Source organism: Aquarana catesbeiana, linkage group LG13, assembly GCF_042186555.1.
Source record: "Aquarana catesbeiana isolate 2022-GZ linkage group LG13, ASM4218655v1, whole genome shotgun sequence".
Classification (NCBI taxonomy): Eukaryota; Metazoa; Chordata; class Amphibia; order Anura; family Ranidae; genus Aquarana; species Aquarana catesbeiana.
This window is the reverse complement of record NC_133336.1, coordinates 121,269,871-121,294,749: the sequence shown is the minus strand read 5'-3', so window position 1 is coordinate 121,294,749 and position 24,879 is coordinate 121,269,871.

The window sequence follows — 24,879 nt, the reverse complement described above, 5'->3', positions numbered from 1 at the left end:
AGTAGCCCTACCGACCCATTGTTGAAACGTAACTGGCCTGCTAGGAAGGGTAGTACTTGAAACATTAAACGGGGGTACTGGAGGTTTAACTGTACCAGACAACTGTCCTGACACTCCCGCGGTAGCCTCCTCTGAAGTTGAACTTTCCAAGAAATATTCCTCCTCACTACTTGAATCAAACTCTTCTGGAGATGACCACTCAAAGCTTTTATTTCATATACGCCCAATGAATACGATTCTACCTATGCTGCCAAGTATGGTTAGGTTCACAAATTTTTCGTTTTTTTGATTTTTAAGTGTATTATTATTCCATTTGTTTTTTCACTATTTCTATGGTGTCGCATATGAATGTCACATGAAATATCCATCTATGTCTACCATCCTTGTGGATATATTAAATTTGAATCGTTTCCTGGTATATGCCTTTTTATTAGCATGTAATTACTTGGCGATTTGACTTCTGCTATTTCGACACATAGATTGCAACCTAAAATTACTCTCCCATCCCGACCGCCGCAATGTTTGCGTTTCAGGTCTCGGACTGGCGAGCCACTTGTTCCTACCTCCCATGATACGCAAGCTTTGAGCGGCCTGGCGTCACTCTGCATGGAATAGATCACGTGATCGCTACGTGATCACTGCGATAGGAGGAAAGACGCACCATTGTTGATTGGAGGACAGAAGCGAGGTTTGGCTCTTGACCAGCCAGGGGGAAAGGATTGGCCTTTGGAACACCACATTACCACTGGTCATCTATGACGCTGCTAGACCCGGAAGTCACGCCCTGTATTACCGCTAATTAGCCATTGTATTTGATTGTCATTTGTATTATATATAGCGCAATGGATGGGGGCAAATTCATACCCCAGCAGAAGTCTTTGAGGACGAAACGCGTCGGGTTCTTGTGTTTTTACCCCCACCATCACCTACTGTGCTAAACTTTTATATCTTTGTGTTTTTTGAGCCGAGTTTTTACTGCCGATTTTTGTACTTTTTTTTGGGAAAATATCCCTTTTGATACTAATAAATGTTATAACGTTAAAAAGGATTTACACTATGTGGAAGTTTTTTCTTTTTTGCCTATCCATATGGTAATGGTCGCTGAGGAAGCTATCTCTCCACCTGATGACCGAGGCTGAATATTGATGATACCTGATTCCAGTCCAGCCTTTCCAGGGACATGCCATTCGGTGACATCTGTTGAGACCTCATCCAGGACCACCATACGGTTTGCTGTACTACACCGCTTGAAGGTACAAGCTTGTTTGACTCACCGCCAAGGGCCTGTGAGTCCATCTTGTCTGGTAAGGGCACTCTACGCTTATACCTTTTTGGGCCAATACCACCATACCAAGGGAAGAATCCATCTATATGCAAGGATACGTCCAACAGCTTCCACTCATTATACTTTGGGACGGCCTGCACCCAGGCTGTTATGGAGTTATTTTAGATCACTCCATTGCATAGTGATGGACTATAAATATTTGCATATATTTACTACCCTAATGGACCCATGTTTTTTTATTCGGGTCTAGTCTTGGGAAATAGGTTAACTTTGGGTTAATACATATCACATTTTTGTTATATATTTTTTTATTTACTTATTGTAGTTGAATTTTGAGTCATTTTTTGAATGGGTCACTCCATTCAAAACTGACATATTGGACACATACACGCTTTTCACCATTTGTTTATGTTTACACATTTGCTCATTTGATTTTTTTATCTACATTTTTGCCGATATTGTTCTTATGGTGTTTTATGAAGGGACTGTACTATCTCTTTACACATTCTACAATATCATCACCAACCTATTTGGTGCACACTTCAGGATTGTGTACCTTTACCGTGTAGATATCACTGTTATTCCTCTAACAACACCATCTCTAGCGCCACACGTTATTTTATATATTCACACTAGTCAGGTTGTTGTGTTGGCTGCTTCAGTATATGCTTTTGTAGGAGTTGGCGCAATTTTTTATTTAATTTCACTCAAAGAGATTGTCCATCGATCCATACTTTTGCAGAATCTGAGGTGATCCCCAATCTACAGCCCGGCCTCCGTCTACCCTGTCTGGCTCACCCGAGGGATCCCCCTCCTGTAAATTAGGCTCCTTCCGGACAGGCAAATCAAAGGGCTTACTGCTAACCGGCTCCTCAGGGGTTTCTTCCAAAGACTGAACAGCAACTTCAACAGTGCCTGGGTCCCCAGCCAGGCTATAAGGCTTTTCTATTAGATCCTACCTGATCTTTTGGTGACTCCGATTCAGCCGAATAAGACGGGAGCTCCTCTACTGCTGCTGCAGGCGATACACGACCCTCTCCGGCCTTCCGAATCACCTGTTCTTGCGGCAGACAAAGTCCCGTTGTAACATTAGCAGAATAATATTTGACCTCCTGTTGGACGGGTCCCAATCGTGTTAACTGGATACCGCAATGTCCACACTGAGCCCAGGCGGTGACTCCAACCGTAGGCCTCCGACATCCGGGACACAGCATACAGAGCCTCTCCACTCTGTCAATCACTTCCAACGCCAGTCCTCCGGTTAGCTCCAACCGAACACCGGTGTCAATCAGAACCCGGTCCTGCAGATCAGATAACCGCTGCATGGCAAGTGTATTCCCAACACCCTCCACCATCTTCCTCCCCCTGTCTCACTCTGGCGCGTGGCACGCTGAACGCTGAAAACTTTTCCTCTTGGGCGTGGCTCCACCCCCCACTTGGTTCAGCGCACGAGGAACTGTAGCTGCACATTTTTAAAGTCCTCCCCAGCGACACCTGGTGGCAGGTACTGTTATACTGCAGGCTATCTTGGCAACAAGTTACTGAAATGCAGATTTCGTTGCTATGGGAGATGGTTAGCGTCAAACGTGAAACAAATATCCCGGACGAGCCCCCACATGTAGCGCTTACCCCGAAGGAGCGGCTGATTAAACTTTATATCCGTAATTCACGTTTACCACCCAACCCTCGCAGCCCATATGCTTTTTCACTTGCTTTATTCATTAACATGAACTGGGATGGGAGAAGGACTTCCTCTGAGATGCTCTCTGTTACATTATTATCTTTCAATGGCTCTTACCAGAAAACTATGATCAATTGCGGATAGTTGGGAAATCACTTTATGTGATTTCTTCAGTCAGGAAAGATGGAAGTAGATTTGATAGAGAATAATTGATAAAGAGTCACTCTGAATAACTTCTTCATCTTCATGACTTTTAAAGAACAATCCGTATCTCTATATGTGTGTTTGCAGCTTCACCGCTACCTTTTTACCACTACTTCCCATCTGCATGGTACTTCCAAGTTGAGCTAAAGAAAAGTCACTCTGAATAACTTCTCCCGTTTGACTGATTGGAATCCCTTGCTGAACCCAAAGTCATAGGCCATTACTGTCCATCTCACTGACTTGTGTACCAACAACCCTCAGCCTCTGGAAGTACCCTTCCCTTGGGCTTTCACTCACGTGATAAATAGTCCATGTGCCACTCATAAACGATCGATCGCCCAGTTTCCTTCCGCTTTGTTGCTACTTCTTCCGCAATGATTCTTAGTTCCTTTTCTCCTTTATGGCCCGCTTCCCTCCCCGCAGGGGCGGCCAATGACACCAGCGACTACATGCTGTAAGGTGTCGTCTGTTCCTCCATGAGGACCGGTTCTTTACCCTTATTGCAGGGGTAAAGCTCCGTTGGTTTCTCGGAGGGGAAAATCTCCACTCCCACCTCCGGGGACAAGGCTGGCTTCTCTCGCTCCTCAGAGCAGGACTCCCACTCCAACTCAAACTCCAACTCTAACCACGTGACCCCCTTTTTATATGCGAGTCCCAGGTGTTACCAAGCAAATTAATGATTGGCCGAGACTAACGCATAAACTACCTGCCACTCAAAGGGAAATTAACAACAAACAGGCCTGCTGTAATAGCACAAGCCTGTCTAAATTTACCTGACATAGAAACTACTAGGAAAGGTCACCTACCTAAAAGTAGGTGCCCGCTACATACCTATGAAATGATGACTGCATATATGCATACTTTTGAGTAACAGATTGACCAAATGCCACAACAAAATATTTCAAAGAACAGGAGGGACTGATGAGATCAGAACAACATGGAATCATGGAGTTTTCTAGGCAGAAAATTGTCAGCCGAACAGCAGCTGCATCTAATTAGATGCAGGTACTGTTTGGGTATTCTGACAGCTGCAGGTGCCAGTTATCAGAATACAGTAGTGGGCAGTGAACATTCATCCGGCCACACTGTTTAGCATTACGGGGAATTGATAGGTTCTTCTCGTTCACCCTGCAGAGCTAAATGAGAGAAATCATACAGTGTATGACCAGCTTTAGAGTTGGACCTGTCACTGCATCCTTTGTAAGGTGAACCACACAGGACACAGGAGCACCTCACAGCATTTGGCACAATTTGTCTGTGTTCAGGACAGATCGTATCTACCTAACTGCAGAGAAATTGGATGCCCGGATACATATGAACAGCTGCAGGTGGCAGTGTAAGGCTCAGTTCACATCTATGTGGGTGGCTGAGAGAATCTATGCGATTCCCGCACCCACAACCACCCGAAGTAAAAATTAGCAGGGCTGCCATTCAATCATTGTGACAGAATGGGCTGCCATGCCCGAGCAAACGTGGCCCGCACACATGCAATAGGTGTGAACCGGGGAGTAAACGAGGCCTCAGAAGCACATATTCAGAGAATGTGATATTCACCAAACATTCACTGCACTTTTATCTTTCTGGTACATGTGTTTTAAAGAAGTGATATCTATTTTCTAGTCCAAATTATGCTCGCATGGCTGAAAATTACGATTTTTTTGTTCTTGTTTTATGCCTAGTTCACCACCATACAGCCGTGGTGTGTGGTGACATTTCATTCAGTTCTATTGGCCGCAGCGCAGTACAATGTGATGGTTTGCGTTGCAGTATGCTGCTCTGAATAAAAATGTACTATTTACCGCTTGGTGGTGTGAACTGCCATGGTAGTAAGTTGGGACTGCATCTAGTGTGAATGAGCCCTAAAACTTTGAGCCAATGGCTTCATGTATATCCTAAAAATAATGGAATTCCCCACAAAAGCCTTGTGTAATAATCTATAGTGGATGTCTGTAATAATAGTCTGTTTAAGGGTTGTGCACCTGGGCTCACCAAGTAAAGCTTTATTAGTATTATAGTGCCTTAGCCATACTATTTCTAGCACTTATATAACATAAATATGTAGCATCTTTTAGGCTTCATTCACAAGTGTGGCTCAACCACTTGGTTTTACTGCTCCTTGGCTGTCTGTTCAAACACTGACATGCAGCCTCTCACTGCTGTACACATGCTGCGACAAAAAGGAAACCGCATGTTGATTTGGTGGATGTTGCTGCCATCAAACATGACCAATGCTAATCTATGGGGCTGCACCACAACAGGGTCAAATCAGGAGGTGGAGCGGCGATATGTCACCTCCTCATCGCCTGTCAAGTACCCTCTGAAAACGATCCACTGCAGATTACTCTTCAAATAACATGGCTCGTGTGAACGAGCCCTTAAAAAAAAAATGCGCTCGAAAAGGAAATCTGTTTAGTGTTTTCAGACCTACAAGGAAAAAGAATAATGTAAAACAAGATCTTAAGCTGCCTTTCCACAAATCCCAGCCCAGTAAAATCCCCCGCATTGTTTGCTTTTGGCTGTACTAGCCAGAGAACACCTGCATTTCACTTAAATTTGCCTATATTTGATACTAAAGAGAAATTAGTATATATATTCAAATATGTGAGTTTGTCTAATTTTACTGATCCCAACAAGCAGCTCCAGATCAGCTCCTTTGCTTGTTGTCAAATGAAGCTCAGCTGACACGACAGGACCTTGTTCTCAAGATCACCTGTGTATATATACAGCCCTGTCTTGTCTTAGCTTATGGACCATTCTGCAACTGACTAGTACAAGACCAGAAATTTTTCTCTTATGTTAGGATATGTAACAAGCAGCAGTAAATCTGATTTGTTATACAATAGAGTTTGTTGATAGAGCAGGGCAATGACCTCATCAATATGCTGGCCTTTTACTTTTCAAACAGTGACCAAATGGTATCACTTAAACCATAGCTCCCAACTGTCCCTGATTTCGAGGGACTGTCCCTGATTTGAAGCAATGTCCCTCTGTCCCTCTTTTCTCCTCATTTGTCCCTCATTTTGGTCTGATCTATAGAGTTGTATGTGTTTATAAAATGCACTTTTATCTTTCAAAAAGTGTTTCCCAGTGCCATACCTCCCAACTTTTGAACTTCAGAATGAGGGACACTTGAGAGAGGAAGTGTCACTACGCACGCCGCGGAAAAAATGTGTGTGACCAAATGACTAGGAGTGGGAGGGGCTTATGGGGCGTGGTTAAACGAAACCCGGGCTTCCTATTTTCATTGCTGTGCCACAAGCAAGAGTCTCACAAACACAACCCCCAGCACAATCGTTTAAAAAAAAAAAAAAAAGAATAAAAAGCTTCCATTACAAATGGTTTTGCACACACTGTGGAAGAGTGTGTTACACAAAGTGTGGAAGGATTCAGGAGTGCATTACGTACAGAGTGTGAGGTTAGGAAGTGCGTTACGTACAGAGTGTAAGGTTCAGGAGTGCATTACGTACAGAGTGTAAGGTTCAGGAGTGCGTTGTGTACATACAGTCCTGTGTTATCCTATGCATACAGGAACTTCTAATTTCCCTGTAACTCAGGCTACGCTGGCAGTTATAGTCCCCCTGACATTATGGTCATACTGGCAGTTATACTCCCCCTGACATTATGGTCATGCTGGCAGTTATAGTCCCCCTGACATTATGGTCATGCTGGCAGTTATAGTCCCCCTGACATTATGGTCATGCTGGCAGTTATAGTCCCCCTGACATTATGGTCATGCTGGCAGTTATAGTCCCCCTGACATTATGGTCATGCTGGCAGTTATAGTCCCCCTGACATTATGGTCATGCTGGCAGTTGTAGCCATTCACCCTCTGCAGCCCCCTCTCGATCTCCCCGACCTTGGTGATGATGGGCCCCCTCACAGCATACTGCACCGCCGCCAGCAGCCAGGGTTCAGAGACTGCAGGGTGAGGATCTGGCTCCGCACCGCGGGGGCCTCCGGACTGTCACCAAACTCTTGGCCCTCCTGGGGGCCCCGACATCCATCCTCTTCAGCCCGCCAAGCAGCTCCGACCTCACAGTACCCTCGTGTCACCAGGTGACCGCTGCTCTGTGGTGGGTGGAGTCAGGAGGAGGGGCAGGGTGCCACTCTGTGATATTCAGAGAAGGGAGATGGAGCAGGGTTTCCCTCTGTGGTGGGTGGGGTCAGGGAGGGGCAGGGTGGCGTTCTGTGGTGGGCAGAGTTAAAAGGACGTGCAGGGTGGCGCTTTGTGGTGGGCGGAGTTAAAAGGACGTGCAGGGTGCCGCTCTGTGGTAGGTGGGGTCAGGGAGGGGCAGGGTGCCGCTCTGTGCTGATCAGAGAAGGGAGGTGGAGCAGGGTACCCTGTGGTGGGTGGGGTCAGGGAGGGGCAGGGTGGGACTCTGTGTGTGGAGTGTCAAGAGGCCGTTTGAGCACAGTGTGCCTGACGAAGGGGGCGGGACACCTGATTGGCCTGCCCATCCCCAACATCAGAGGCAGAATCTGAAAGGTACACTTTGTCTTATTGACAGCTGGCTTTCCAACCAATCACTGGCTGTGCTAGATGTACTATACGCTGCTGCAGGTCCTGCTATTCTGTTACGGTGTTACCATATAATGGAGTAATATGGGGATGCGGGACAAAGGCCCTGTACTCCGGGACTGCGGGTCAAAGGTTATAATGCAGGAAAGTCCCGCCCAATCCGGGACTGTTGGGAGGTATGCTGGCAGTGCTAAACCTTTCATCCAATTTCTAAATTGCTGCATTTGTAAATGTTAAAAGCCAATATAACAGAATAGTAGTGGTAAAAAAAGCCCTTGTGGATTTAATTAACCTTTTTTTGTTAATTCTTCTTTAAGAGGATGTGGCAGGGGGCGTGTCCTATGCCAACATACATTTGCTAGTAGGTGTCCCTCATTCCCATCTCAAAATGTTGGGAGGTATGCTTAAACTGTAATGGAAAATATTGAGGTCACCAGCCTGTCTGTGTGGTTCACATATAACTTGAACTTGAGAAAGGGCATAGAAGCCAGAAAACGTTGTTCATGTACAAATCTATGTACTGAATCTGGACATTATATGTATGTTTAATATATGTGTATTTAGTTAATTTCCTGGAATTCAGTTTGAAGGTCCAATCATTTTTAATGGACCCTCACAAACACATCCACAGGCTAAAAATGTCTGATTTATTTTTATCCAGTACACTGCAAATCTCCTGTGTTCTTTAATGCATATATCACAATGCGCTGAGGCCCTGGTGCATTTGTTTTTTCCTGTGCATGTGGGTATAATTTAAAATAAATGGGATTGTGCATACACTGCACTTCATCATACAGCAAGTCAAAATGCTCTACCAAGCTCCTTCAAAAGTGTGAACATAACCAGAAACATTATAGGTTCTTCCATTCCATGGGTGACATATAAATCGATTAGTAATCTTCAGTTCTTATTTCCTGGGTTTATTTTCTACCAGATACAGTTGAGCTGATTTGTCAAAATCTTCAATGAATTTTGTGAATATTCACTTTCTTTATCAAATTAAGAGGCTGATAAAGGGGTGGAGGTAATGCCCTGAAATGCGTAGCCATATCCATAAGTGTGACGTTGTCTCACTGTAGTGTTCTCCCCATGCCACGTCGCTTGGAACGGTTGCGGTACGTTCTATGCTGATACCTACAGCGGCCAACAGACCCCTTCGCCTTCTTGCATCATCCGCTGAATTGCCGACAATACAGCAGCTCCCAGGTCTCATTCCATCCACGCTAGCAAGCTTTCCTGATGAACTCTGCAGATACACACATGACTGTTGAGGAATGGCGATGGATATAAATAAGCAATGTAATCCTTCTATATATATATGAATCCTCCTTAGGCTCCTCCACTCTCCTCCATTTAACACTCATTGGAAGGAAAAGGAGATCTCCATAGTGTAATATTTTGATAAAAAAACATTTATTCAAAAGTAGTAACTCACATAAAATTCCACGGTAGTCAGCATTGATCTAATCATGGACTTCCGGTCGTGGCCACGACCAGAAGTGAAACGTCACGCGGCTCCTTCCTGACGCGTTGTGTCACAGATCACGTGACTTTCTCAAGGATTTCGTTTCAAGGGATTCTAAGGTAAACCACCCCAACATCCCCATGACAGCGTACAAGGGTTTTTCTCCCTTGCAACTGCTGTCACTATTGAAATCTGTGCAGATGTACAGGACTCCACCTGCACAATCACATCATTAATTCCCCAAAATCTGTAAATGTATTAACTACAAATCTTGTGCTATCACGGCAGATGGACTTGTGGTTCTGAATGGAATACAAATGGGTTAATCACCGCACTCGTAGTCCTTGACGTTTCCTCCAGCTCTCCAAGGGGAAGCCTGTAGCTTAATATGGACAGGGAGTTGGATGAAGAGTCTGAAGGAGCCTGACATTGCACTAGCAATCCACTTATCGGTGGTGCAATGCTTTGCAGGCTGCTGTAATAAAAATAATAAATGCAAGTTTTGGTTTTTTTTGCAAATATATGTGCATTTATTCTTTTTTTAAAGGTGACCCTTATGCCCCGTACACACGAGCGGAATTTCCGTCAGAAAAATCTTGGATGTTTTTTCCGACAGAATTCCGCTCAAGCTTGCCTTGCATACACACGGTCACACAAAAGTTCTGTGAACTTTCAACTGTCAAGAATGCGGTGACGTACAACACTACGACATGCCGAGAAAATGAAGTTCAATGCTTTCAAGCATGCAACAAATTGTTTCCGAGCATGCGTGTTTTTTTGCGCGTTGGAATTGCATACAGACGAACGCATTTTCGAATAGGAACTTTTACCGACCGAAAAATAGAGAACCTGCTCTCAATCTTTTGCTGGCTGAATTCTGCCAGCAAAAGTCCGACGGAGCATACACACGGTCGCATTTTCCGACCAAAAGCTCTCATCGGAGTTTTGCTGGTGGCATTTCTGATCGTGTGTACGTGGCAGTATCCTGGTTTGGCTTTGTGAATTGAGCCTTATGTCAGATATAGTGGAACAATCAGTGCAGCGTTTCTTAAAATCTAAATACTAACAAAGTGAATAACCCCTTCCCGCCGAGCGTACGCAGATGTGCGTACTCAGCTATCCTGGGTTATACCGGGATGATGCCCGCAGCTGCAGGCATCATCCCGGTACCGTTGTTTAGAGTGGGCGATCGCCTATCCGAGTATGACAACCGATGCGGCTAAAAGCCGCTCGGCTGTTATACCGGAGGAGCGGAGGGGGACGCCCCCCCCGCCGCCTCCCACCGCTCTTACCGTGCCTCCCGTTTGATCGGGAGGCCTGGTGACCAATCGGCTGCCTCCGGCGGCTGTGGGCGGGCTGGAACGAAGCCGTGGGTGGCTTCGTTCCAGCCTCCTAATCGTAAACACGGAAGCGACGTCATGACGTCACTTCCCGTTTACTCGGCTGCCAATGGCGCTGGTTTTAAAAAAATACACAGTATTCAGAATCGCTGTTTTTGGCGATCTGAATACTTTGAAGTGCAAAGGAGGGGTCGGGGGTCTTCCCTCCATAAAGAGTACCTGTCACCCCCTATTACTGTCACAAGGGATGTTTACATTCCTTGTGACAGCAATAAAAGTCATCAAATTTTTTATTTTTTTTAAACACAATTTATAAATATAAAAATAAATAAATTAAATAAGAAAAAATTTTTTTTAAAGTGCCCCCGTAAGTCGCGCCCGCATATGTAAACGGTGTTGGTATCGCCACGATCGTCAGAGCGAGAGCAATAATTCTAGCACCTAGGTTCTAGGTACCGTAGTTAGTCGCCATTCCACAAGTGCGTGCAATTATAAAGGTATCTATTTACTCGACGTAACATCATCTTTCACATTATACAAAAAAATTGGGGTAACTTTACTGTTTGGATTTTTTTAATATTCATGAAAGTGTCCCTTCTCCAAAAATTTGCGTTTAAAACACCGCTGCACAAATACCATGTGATATAAAATATTGCAACAATCTCCATTTTATTTTCGAGATTCTCTGCTAAAAAAAATATATAAAGTTTGGGGGTACTAAGTAATTTTCTAGCAGAAAATACCGATTTTATCTTGTAAACACCAAATTTCAAAATTAGGCTTAATCATGAAAAGGATAAAACATACAGTGCCTTGAAAAAGTATTCATACCCCTTGAAATTTCCAACATTTTGTCATGTTACAACCAAAAAATATAAATGTATTTTATTGGGATTTTATGTGATAGACCAACACAAAGTGGCACATGATTGTGAAGTGGAAGGAAAATGATAAATGGTTTTCAAATTTTTTTACAAATAGATATGTGAAAAGTGTGGTGTGCATTTGTATTCAGCCCCCTTTACTCTGATACCCCTAACTAAAATCTAGTGGAACCAATTGCCTTCAGAAGTCACCTAATTACTAACTAGTCCACCTGTATGTAATTTAATCTCAGTATAAATACAGCTGTTCTGTGAAGCCCTCAGACGTTTGTTAGTCAACAAACAGCATCATGAAGGCCAAGGAACACACCAGACAGGTCAGGGATAAAGTTGTGGAGAAGTTTAAGGATGGGTTCACACCTATGTGAATTGGATGGGAGTTTCCCCGCATCCAATTCGCATGACAGGAGATTGTGACCGGCTCTTTATGGAGCCGGTTCACATATCTTCCTTGCGACTGCGAAGCGGCTTACACAGGAACCCTGTGCATCTTTGGCTCAGTTTCAGGGCCAAATTCAGGCAAAAGTTCAGCCCTGATTCGTCCCTGAAATGGAGAACAGGGACGCACCGGACCCCTGCTGCGAGCCGCACCTGTCGGAGGTGTGAACCCAGGCTAAAGCAGGGTTAGGTTATAACAAAATATCTCAAGCTTTGAACATCCCACAGAGCATTGTTCAATCCATCATCCAAAAATGGAAAGTGTATGGCACAACTGCAAACCTACCAAGAAATGGCCGCCCGCCTAAACTGACAGGCTGGGCAAGGAGAGCATTAATCAGAGAAGCAGCCAAGAGGCCCATGGTAACTCTGGAGGAGCTGCAGAGATCCACAGCTCAGGTTGGTGAATCTCTCCACAGGACAACTATTAGTCGTGCACTCCACAAATCTGGCCTTTATGGAAGAGTGGCAAGAAGAAAGCCATTGTTGAAAGAAAGCTATAAGAAGTCCCATTTGAAGTTTGTGAGAAGCCACGTGGGGGACACAGCAAACATGTGGAAGAAGGTACTCTGGTAAGATGAGACCAAAATCGAACTCTCTAGATGTACCAGGTTGGTAGAGACATCCCCAAAAAGACTTGTAGCTGTAATTGTAGCGAAAAGTTGTTCTACAAAGTATTGACTCAGGGGGGCTGAATACAAATGCACGCCACACTTTTCACATATTTATTTGTAAAAAAAATTGAAAACCATTTATCATTTTCCTTCCACTTCACAATTATGTGCCACTTTGTGTTTGTCTATCACATAAAATCCCAATAAAATACATTTACTTTTTTGGTTGTAACATGATAAAATGTGGAAAATTTCAATCTCTACTAAGATAGGTGCTAGAGGTGAGATTTTTTTGTCAGAGCAGGTAAATTTAGGCAGGCCTAGCTGGAAGCACAGTCTGGAAGCCTACATATAAAGGTAAAGTCGATCCAGGGAAAATCCGATTGCCTCTCAGAGGATCAGGAAGGAATTTTTTCCCTAGCTGTAGCAAATTGGACATGCTTTGCTGGGGTTTTTTGCCTTCCTCTGGATCAACTGTGTAGGTGCAGGTTTGTGTATATGGGATTGTATTTTATTTCTTATTTTTTTGGTTGAACTTGATGGACTTGTCTTTTTTCAACCTGACTATCTATGTAACTGTATGTTTTGATCTGTGTGGGCTGGAAGTGGCTCAGAGTAGGCTGGTGACTCACAGATAGCATCATCTTTTGGTTACCTCTCTTTGGCTTCTAGAGGATTTTAGAAGAAAGGAGGGGAAGAGAGGTGGAGCTGCCTGAGGTCTCAGGGAGCCCTGACCTATCCCCAGCTGGGATTGGCAGGGGGCAGGCCTCCTTGGTATAGCCAGGGTCTGCCCAGCTGGGGAGGAGTTGTCGGGTGAAAGAACTGGAGATGGAGCACTAGGTTGTCGGGGCCTTTGAAGGCGCTCCCCATTCTGGGGGGTGACCTTGGGTGTCATGGACGTACTGCGCATGGTTCTGCAACTGGCCGCGGGCGCACGGGTCTATTGGGACATGCTCCAGTCCATAGGCATTCAGCAGTGAATAGACATGCGCCAATGCGCATGCGCGTGCGCAGAACACGGACGCACGCACACTAACACAGCTTTGGCGCCCAGTGATCCTTAAAAGGGGCCTCTTCAGAATGCATCCTTGCTGTCTGATCTGCAGCTCATCCTTTACCCGATCCTGAACCCGCATCTGCTCCAGTGTTACCCGGCTTCTCCTGACCTCGCTGCTGTCTCCAGTCCTGACCCCTTGGCTTGCCATTGACCTGCTCTGTGTTCCTGCTTGTTTGATCTCCTGTTGCCGATTCTGCCTGGACTTGACCATTCTCTGCCTGCTGCTTCTGTCTGATTGATCCGATGCTGTGACCTGGCTTGTCTGACGCTGCTTCTGTCTGCTGTCCTGCGCCAGTGCGCACTTGCCTACCAGTCCTGCATCTGTTTGCATCTGCCTACAAGTCCTGCATCCGTGTGCATCTGCCTACAAGTCCTGCATCCGTGTGCATCTGCCTACAAGTCCTGCATCCGTGTGCATCTGCCTACAAGTCCTGCATCTGTGTGCATCTGCCTACAAGTCCTGCATCCGTGTGCATCTGCCTACAAGTCCTGCATCTGTGCGCACCTGCCTACAGTCCTGTATCTGTGCGCACCTGCCTGCTACTTCTCAGCATTCCTACATCTGCAGCAATCAAGCCTGTTCCTGTCTCTGCAAAGCTGACTTCATCTTCAGTCAAGCGGACCCTGCAGGCTCTCCTACTCCGGTGTGCTCCGAGGGTCACTGTTCCCACTCCAGTGAACCAGAGCCGTACGAGAGGTCTTCCTCTGCATGTCAGGCTCATCTCCAAGGTACGTGTCATTGGGCCTGGGGTTCGGGTGCAGGACATAGCCCTTCTGGAAAGCAAGGAGGATCTAGTCAGGAAGCACAGAGAGGAACCAAAGAGGACAACAGGAGCTAGTGTTGCCAGGCAAGTCTTCAGGAGAAAACCACTGGTGTGTGCAGCCAGGAGGGCTGGTGAGTGACATGTGTATTGGGAGTGCTGGACAGGCATGCCAGAGAGGACTGAGAGGAAACAGTCAGAGCTGGGTGTGGAGCCAGCGAGGATTGCAATGTCACAGGCAGTGCAGTCGAGCAGCTGCAGCCAGGAGGGCTGGCAGGGCCTGAATAGGGATTGCTGGGAGCCGTAGTCCACCATAGGACAGCTAGCACTAAAGACTTCATATTCTATTTTGCTACATACAACAGAACAAAAACTCTTGCGCATAAATGTGTTAGCCTGACAGTTCAAGGTTCAGGATGGATGGTAACTTTCGGCCTTGCTGCCCTCAAGGATAGGGGTACCCTAGCGATCAAACAAGAAAACATAAAAGAGAGGGCGCACCAGCCTTGTGCATTATCCTTTAACAAATTTATTTAAAAGAACATATAATAAAACTACTCACAAAGGTAGAGAATCACGCTTCAGATAGTCTTAGACTTATGACAGTCTGTCCACTGGTAGCAGTCTCCAGATCCTACGAAGAGGACGTACAAACCGCTGCTGTCTGACGCATTTCAAAGGTAACACTTTCTTCTTCAGAGCCTCTGAACCTTTGTGAGTAGTTTTATTATATGTTCTTTTAAATAAACTTGTTAAAGGATAATGCACAAGGCTGGTGCGCCCTCTCTTCTCTGTTTTCTTATTTTGCTACATAAAAAGGGTCCCTGCCTGCAAATGGCAATCTCTAGGGCCTGACTGAGTCAGAGTTGGGCCTAACCATGTGCTAGCGGTGCCTGAAGTTAGGTGTTGTGCAGGAGGAGTTTGAAGAAGTGCCATGTACAAGGAGTATACATAGTTCTGTCCCAAGTTGACTTTCTAAAATTATACTGGGCATCCCATATACTCCCATCCCTATCCAAGTTCAAATCTCTCAAAAATACAAAAACAAGTACATGGACTGTTCATTGTCTCCAAGGTGTTGGGAATTGAATGACGGGCTGGGCAGGGTGACAAGTGGGCCACAACTTTCAGCAGCTCCTATAGGGGTACCGCTACATATAAATCTTAACACCGAAGCTCCAGAAAAAAATCTGTGTATTCCCATAAGACAACATATAGCCAAATAGTGTAAATAGACCAGGGTCCGTGACTACTAAGGGTCATCCAATCAAACAAAGGTGCTTCAAGTGTTAACAAAAGTGCTTCTTCTTGACAGTCTCTTCATGTCCCAAAGCAAACACCCAAGAAAAGTACTCTTCTGATGCCACCTGATGCCGCTCCAACTGCTCACCTTGAAAATAGATCCCTTAGATTAGAGGGGGTCTATTTGTACTTGATTAACATACACAGTTGTGTTTACAAGTTTGCATACCCTGACAGAAATCGTGAAACTTTGGCATTAATATTAAAAATATGATTTATCATGCCAAAAATCTATCTTTTATTTAAAGATGGTGATCATATGAAGCTATTTATTATCACATAGTTGTTTGACTCCTATTTAAACCATAATGATAACACAAATCACCCAAATGGCCCTGATCAAACATTTCCATAGCCTGGAATGTTTGGCCTTGGTACAGACACACAATGGGGTTGATTTACTAAAGGTAAATCCACTTTGGACTACAGGTGCACTTCAAGTGCACTTGGAAGTGCAGCCGTTGTAGATCTGAGGGGAAGATCGAAATGAGGGGGAAGCTCTGATCCCAGATCTACAGATCTACAGTGACTGCACTTCCAAGTGCACTTGCAGTGCCATTGTAGTGCAAAGAAGATTTGCCTGTAAATAAACCCCAAGGTGTCATACACGGGTTAAAATGGCAATTAAAGGTTCATTTCAAACATCTGTGGCTTTTTAATTTGCAATTAGTGTCTGTGTATAAATAGTCAATGAGTTTGTTAGCTCTCATGTGAATGCATTGAGCAGGTTAGATACTGAGCCTATGAGTGCTATGTTTGGAGAGGAAGGCTACCATCCCTACTGCGAAGTATGGTGGTGGCTCACTGATGTTTTGGGGGTGTGTGAATTCAAAAGGCAGGGGGAATCTTATGAAAATTGATGGCAAGATGAATGCAGCATGTTATCAGAAAATACTGGCAGACCGTCCATTTGACATATTCGCGGATAGACTACATCTTCACGCCTGCCACGTCAGTCCCCTTCTGCATGTCTTCTAAGATCCTAGAGACCCCCTGGTTGGATCACTCACCAGTAATGGTCTTCTTCTCTTCTCTACGCAGCTCTATGAATTCTTGTACCTGGCGTCTGAATGAATCTCACCTTAGCAACCCGGCCACTTGCCTTGTTATTGAAATGGCTCTGAAGGAATACTTCTCCCTAAATGATCCAGCACATAACTCCCCGTTGTGTACCTGGGCCGCTCACAAGGCCACAATTAGAGGTAATTTGATTCAGATGACCGCTAGATAGAAGAGACACTATGGTGCTTTGCTGAAGCAAAAAGGGGACAACCTAGCAGCCATACCCAAAGGACATAAACGCAACCCCCAACTAGACTTACGTAGTCGGATTGAGGCCGCTCGATTCAAATTAAACGTTTGTCTTACTACTAAAGCAGAGAAACAATAACGCTGGAGACAGGCCAGGTTCTACTCTCAAGTGGACAAACCGGAAAAACTCTTGGTGACAAGATTAGCCCCTAGACGCACCCCCACACGTCCCCATCTTAGGAAACCTGACGGCACCTTTACCCAAAACCCCAATTTGGGTCTTACAGGAATTCCAAGCCTTCTGCCAGAGTTTGATGACTTGGTCGACCGACTCCATATCCCAACTCTGACAGATGAACATAGAGACCTTTTGGATAAGGACATTACAGTGGAGGAGGTATTAGCAGCCATTAAACAAGCCCCATCGGGCAAAGAGCCGGGGCCGGGTGGGTTCACAACCCTATACTATAAAAAATTAGCTCCTTTTTGGCTTTGTCTTTGGCGTTATTCTTTAAAGCCATCCAAAAGGGCGACCCAGTAGACATGGACTCTAATAGAGGATTCATTACCCTCATTCCTAAGCCCCACAAAGACCACAGCAACGTAGCTAACTACCGCCCTATATTCTTAATTAATACTGACTTGAAACTATTTACAAAAATTTTAGCGAATAGGCTGTCGTAATTTTTAGCTAGCTACATACACTCTGACCAGGTAGGATTTCTGCCGCACAGATAGGCTGCTGATTATGTCCGTACAGCAATCAACCTTATTTCCATACTACACTCCTCTTGGGATAGCGGAGCAAATAGGACCGGAATGCTGCTGTCCCTTGATATCCGTAAAGCTTTTGATTACCTCTCGTGGCCATTTCTTTTCCAGGTGCTGTCGAGATGGACCTTCGGTCCTAAGTTCTTGGCCTCGCTGCACTCCTTATATAGCTCACCCACAGCGCAGATAGTTCTGAGGGCCAACAGATTGGATCCGATATCCATCTCGTCGGGCACTCGGCAGAGATGCCTACTATCTCCTATATTGTTCGTCATAGCCATTAAAACTCTTGCAATAGCGATACGGCAAAACTAACACATTTTGGGGATAGAGAGTGGGGGGAGAAGCTATAAGTGTGCTCTATTAGCTGACGATTTGTTGTTGTTCATCACCTCACCCCACACTACTCTGCCAAACCTACTTTCCCTTCTGGGCTGCTTTGGGAGAGTTTCTGGGCTCATAGTTAACCATGACAATTTAGAAGCGATGAATGTCAATTTGCCAATTCCGACACTACAGAGTATTCGGTCCCAATACCCATTTCAGTGGCAGCTGACATCCCTCTCTTATTTAGGAATCAGACTGACCCCCAGCGTTTCCTCCCTTTACCATGCCAATTACCCTACTCTATTTGCTGGGCTATTAGAGGACATGCAGGCATGGTCAGGTGTGAGCTTATCATGGATAGGTAACATAAACAAAAAAACAGCGAATGCTAGGGCTCGGGACACTGATATAATAGCTCACAATCAGTTAAAGCAAGGCTATAAATAAAAGGCAGAATCAATTGTAAAAAGGCCACAAGTGAATATAAAACGTCCAACTATTAGTGAGAGGTGCTGAGTAGTGGATCTGGAGAACTGGATCAAGGTGATAAAATCTATAGGAACACAAGCACTAAGGGCCTCTCTTCTCAGGAGTGAAGCCAACTCAGGAGCAACATGGAAAAACAAAAACAGAAAAGCGCCTCTGAGTGCAATGTTTTAATCTGTAGTACAAAAAGTATTCAACACTTACATCTCAGTAAGTACAGGTATACTCATGGGAGAGGGTGATATCCTAGGGATGTAGCCGATGTTAAAGGCATATATCCAAGAGGTGCCAAGTCCAGGCTGTGTAAGCCTCAAGGAGCCAGAGAGGAAGCCGGCTGTGTCCTATGGAGGAGAAGTAGCGAACAGCTCGTGGAAACAGCGTGTGAACACAAAACGTTTCAGAGCATGCACGAAGTCTGTAAGGCGCATGCGCACTCCTTTCTCAAGTGTAAAAGGGGAAAGGAAGAGACGGGATTTAAGTGCTCCACCCGTAAGCAGAAAACAGCTGACTAGATGTATGATAATTGTGCTACACAACACTAATAAAGACTTATGGGGTAATAAATGTAAAAGGTATGTATATATATATATATATATATATATATATATATATATATATATATATATATATATATATATATATATATATATATATATATAAAACATTATATAAACTCATAAGGGATAGAATGTTTATATAGATGTGTGTTCGAGCACAAGCGCACAACTGCAGATACAGACACAGATGCGCAAATGGGGATCGAGCACAGTGGTAACAAAATGACTGTTAACAAAAATAGCAATATAAAAAAATGACAATATTTAAAGAAATTATTAAAAATTACATAATTAAGTATCTTAAACTCACATTAAAAATACAAGATGAATTAAATAATCCATATGCAAAAATAAATATAAATCTCATAACAGAATATTCAAGATATTTAAAAACTTCAAAGGGTGATGATAGATTAATCAGTAAATCCAAGGGGCTATAAAAGTAAATCGTGATATGAGGATAAAAAATATATATCAACCAATTAATGTATTTACTGGTTGTTGAGTGGGACAATGAGTTGTTATAGAACTATATAACAAGAGAGACATAATACAATGAAAAAGGAAGGAAGGATCCTCATTATTAGTTGGTTCAACTGCCGTGTCATATAGTGATGACGTCGACAGGAATTATAAGATGGTGTTTACCTCAAGTTCCTCATTAAGCCCATTGGGAGCAAAAGTATCCAAAATAAATATCCAAAATGTTTCACGTTCACATAATCTGGAAAAACGTTCTGCTTCAGACAGACCCCTGGGTATAGATTCTATCACCCACACCCAGAGGCCCGCTGTGGACTGGCCATGGTGCTCTAAAAAGTGTCGTGGCACGCTGTGTTTGTCGCAACCAACCTCTACAAAATGGCTGTGTTAACCGAACCGCTGTCTGAGTGGACGAATGGTGCTACCAACATACAACAGCTTACAAGGGCATATAAGGCAATAAACAACATAATCACTGGAGAACTTGTAGAAGTTGTCAAGATAGAAAATCTTATCTTTATGGGTAAAACTCTTTTGTCCATGAAATTGCAGGTCTTACATAAGGGTTTATTACATCTATACATCCCTTTAAAAGAGATTAAGCATAAAGGGTCACTTTTCTCGATGCATTTTAATTTGCTTGGTGCTATTTTGTTTTTCAATGTGGGGGCCCTCCTATAAGTGACCATGGGCCTTTCACATAGGGTAGTGATCAGGTGAGGATCCTGTTTTAAGATGTTCCAGTCCTTATTAAGGATATGTTCCATCTTCTTATATTGCCTGTGAAACCCTGTGATAAAGCGCACAGCTGGTTCCTCTAGGGGTTAAACAGCCTTAGGTTTTTTTTCCGGGAAGAAACTTATTGTATGCCTGCTCTACTAATTTAACTGGATAGCCCTTTTCAATAAACTTTTGTTTGAGATGAGAGCTCTGAGAGATATAATCACAATCTCTGGTACAATTCTGCCTGAGTCTACAGAACTGTCCTTTGGGTATGTTTTTAACCCATTGAGGATGGTGGCAACTGTCAAAGTGAACGTATGAATTACCCGCAGTGGGTTTTGTATAATTGCGGGCAAAGATTCTATTGTGTTCATGGTTGAGTTCAAGGTCAAGGAAGGCTAGGCTATCCTTATTCCAAACAGCTGAAAAGGAGAGTCCTAGGTTACTGGCATTGCAATGGGTGACAAAGTTATAAACCCGGGACGAAGATCCGTACCAGATGATGACGATGTCGTCGATATACCTGCCATAAAATACCACATGCTCGGCAAAAAGGTTATTTTTCCCTATGAACTGATTCTCCCACGGGTCAGGTTGGCATAAGACGGGGCAAAATTGTCTCCCATCGGTGTACCATGGGTCTGCAGTTAGAATTTACCTTCAAAATGGAAATAATTATGCGTTAAGCAAAAAAAGTAGCATCCAAGACAATGGAGGCCTGTCTCATGTTGAGCATGGGGTCTGATGATAAAAATTGTTGTATACTGCTAATAGCCCTATGTTGTGGGGGATCAACGTGAACAGGGAGTTCACGCCAAGAGATAGCCAGGAATAGCCATCAACCCAGGTGTAAGAAGACCAAAGTTCCATGAGATGTATCGAGTCTCATATATATGATTGGAGACTCTGGGCTAGGGGTTGCAGGAAGGAATCAATGTATAGTGAAAAGCCACTGGACACTATTCATTGAGGCCACAATGGATCTGCCAGGAGGATGCAGTGGGTCTTTGTGCACTTTTGGTAAGTGATAAAAATAAGGCGTACTGTAAAAATCTTTTCACATAAAAGATGCCTCATTTTTGTCTATGACCTGATCAGTGACAGCATTTTAAATAAGGGTCTCTGCTTCCACACAGAAAGAGGGCTGGGGTCTGTGGGCAGTTTTTTATTAAGTCTTAGTGTCTGAAAGTAACCTCATTGCCTCAGCCACATAAGTAGTTCTATCTTGGATGATAATCCCAGCCCCCTTATCTGCTTGTTTGATAACAAGATCTAGGTTGGTAAGGAAGCGTTTGAGTAAGGTTTTTTCACCAGAGGTGAGATTATGATACCGGTATTTGCTAGTGGTGGCCGATTGTTGGCATCATTTTTGGAATTAAGTAGATACCACTCTATAAAATGTTTCCAAATAGGGCCCCTTAGATTTGGTGGGATAAAAAAATGATTTCGGTTGTAGATGTGTATGTACTAAAGGGGGTGATATCTGGAGGTGTTGCGTGAATAATACAAGATTTAAATCAAATTCTATCTCCCCAGAATCTACACAATCATGGGTGCTAGAGGAACTCTCAGGAGTGTCTTCTAAGTATGGCTCCACAAGGGCTAAGGCAGATGAGGGAGAATCCAAGGCTAATGGTTTATTTTTGGTAGATTGTATATGGAAATACCTCTTTAAAGTGAGGTTCCTTATAAATTTATTGAGGTCCTTAAAAAGTTGAAAGGAATTGGGTTGTATGGTGGGGGAGAATGTGAGACCTCTACTCAACAGAGAGGTGTCTTCAATGGACAACATGTGAGAGGATAAATTAAACAATTTTATAGTTTCTGTAGTTTGGCGCTGATTTTTGTGTTTTCTGCATCCTCCCCTACATCCTTGTCTGTGTGTTTTCTTTTTAGTCAATGTATTTGGTGGGGGCCCTTGTCTAAAAAGGAGACAAGGATAAGGAAGCAGAATAAAGTGGTATTTCACCGCTATTGAAATCGCCAAGAAGGAGATCAAACGAGGTGGCAGGTTGACTGTTAGCCTCAGGATTAATGGTAGAAGGTGTGGCTTCAGCAGCCCTGGATGGGGAGATGGTAGAGGATAAGGGGCCATGGTTAGGAGACGTAGAATGCAGTGGTATAATTAGAGGCATATCAGTCGAAGGATCACTGGATAAAGAAGATGCTAAGGATATAATGTTATTGGGCTCAAAATGAGAAATTCCATTATTTGTAGAAGGTGGGTCCATTTTTGGTCCTAGATCTATGTGTGAGTAATGTCCTTTGAGGTAACGGACTAGCTTTATGTGAACTGGTACCTGTAGTGGGCTTGGTGTTACTAGGAAGAGATGGGTGACCAGTCTTGGATATGGATACTGAGGATGGTCCCTTGGGTCTGGATATATTCTTAGTAGAAACACTGGAATAGGGCAACATGGACATAAGAGCTGGTATTGTGTTATTGTTTTTCCAAGTGTAGCACTGACCCCCGAAGGAGCTGCTGTATTTTGATTGGGTCTGTACTCTGCTTTGTTCTCCCTTTGATTTCTCTCAGTCCCCCTGACACAACTGTGGTGTAATAGTGCGCAGTCAAAAACTCTAAAGACAAGTTCACAATACACAATGTAATATACTATTTTGGCTTTACCTTTTGGTCTCCAGTTGCTTGATAAAGCAAAGGAACACGACACTCACACAGTTTTACTTAAATAAGAACTTTGTTTACTGTAATTGCTTTAAAGTTAAAACACTCCAATGGTAGTTCTGTCAGACCAACGTAGTCTGACAGTCAACTAACTTCAGCTTACAAAGATATTATACAAATGTAAAGTATTTGAAATAACTTGTTGATAATGTGTTAGAAAAAATAGGATAAATGACAGAGTTAATTGGTCTCATTATGAGCACTATCCTATCCTATGTACACTTTGTAATTATGATTAAATCATAATTGCTGATCTAATAAAGTGTAGTACAATATTTAGGGAGCTCCCATTATCTGATATCACAGAAACTTAATATGGCAATAAACACAAAGCCTTGTGTTTTTGTTAGACATTCCTTCTTTTCTTCTTTCTTCTGCTAGCAATGAACAAAGTGAATTTGTAATCCAATGGTTAGTTACTCCCGATAAAAGCAAGCCGGATATTTAATCAAAATTATGATGAAGCAGTACTGCGGCTATCTCTGATGCCAATGACACAGTACCAATTCCTCAATGAGACACAGGCCCGAGGCCTAGTTTTAACTCAGTTTAATCCTCTTGACTTTGCTTGTGGGACTATGGGTCCCAGCAATTCTGTATTGTATAGATGAATATGTAAAAGTGCATCAAAGAAACTTTGGGGCAACAGCCCTTTCACCCAACCAGGTCAGCGTTGTCAGAAAGTTCTGCTCTGGTGTACAGAGTCCTGTCTCTGGCCGGTCGACACTTCCGCACTGCTCCGCTCCACATAACGGGACACTCCAGAACTCTCAGATGGCTCTGACAGGTTCCTTTGGCTCCTTCCCAGTCTTGCCCTGCCATCAGCCCAGTTCACAGGTGTGGCACAGTACTGCTGCTCGGATCGCTCTTCCGTGGAGGTGCTGGAGACCTCACACAGATCCTCCCAGGGTGGCCATGCATTTCCAAGAGACCTAAGATGGCCGCGCTGAGCTCTTTTATAGTCTTCCCACAATGCAGTTCAGTTCTCCTGATGTTCATGGGAGTTAATGGGCCATATGGGTAGGTCAAGTTAATGTCCAAAAAAAAAATCCAGTCCTTTCATATTTTAGCCACTAGATGGCGCCAGATGCTAAGATATAACATACATTAAGTTATATACCAAATATGTGACCGCTACACAAGAAAAAATATTTTTGTGACGATAATCATCTAAATCCCTATGGAATTTGCTCAGCTTGGTTTGAATAAACAAATTCTCTTTTTGGTGTTTTTCTTGAGCTTGTCTAACCAAGTGGGTGGAATTTTTTGTTGGTATGCAATAATTTCCAACGAGAGCATCTGTATATGATGGACTAATTCATTGTATTTGATGTGTCTCTGGCTGATAAGGACTCATATCCATTTATTAGTGCAGAATTCCGCTATACCTTCTCATTTTGTATTATGAGAGGTATCTAAAAATGATCCTCAAGCCTCTGGGGGAGATTTTTTCATCTAGATATTTCTTTAGAAAAAACTCATCCCACCACTGAGTGTTGGCAGAATGAATAAATCTTTCTAATTTTTTGAACTTGCCGCAAAGAGAGTATCAATCAGATTGTGTGAGTTTAGATGAATTACAAAAAAGATCTAGGGGTAAACTGGTATAAAGTGTATCAAGTACATAATATTTATGGAACTCTATTGTATTAATCAGTTCCATCACAGAAAAGGGGACAGGCCGATCAGATTGGATGGATCAAGTTGGGTGCACAATAAATTCGAGCGGTCAGACAAATGATCAGTCAGAAATGGAGCAATTAGCAAGAACAAACAGATTATATGATAATATAAAATATATAAAATATCATATCACAGAATTTAAAAAAAAAACAATACTAGTGTTAAAAATAGTGGTCATCATATCAATAATCCCAGCTGGCAGTCAAGACTTCACAAAGGAAACATAAACAAAAGAACAGTGAATGCTAGCGCTTGGGACACAAGCTCACAATCAGTTAAGGCTATAAAAGGCAGAATCAATTGTAAAAAGTCCAAAAGTGAATATAAAACATCTAATCAATAGTGAAAGGTGCTGAGTAGTG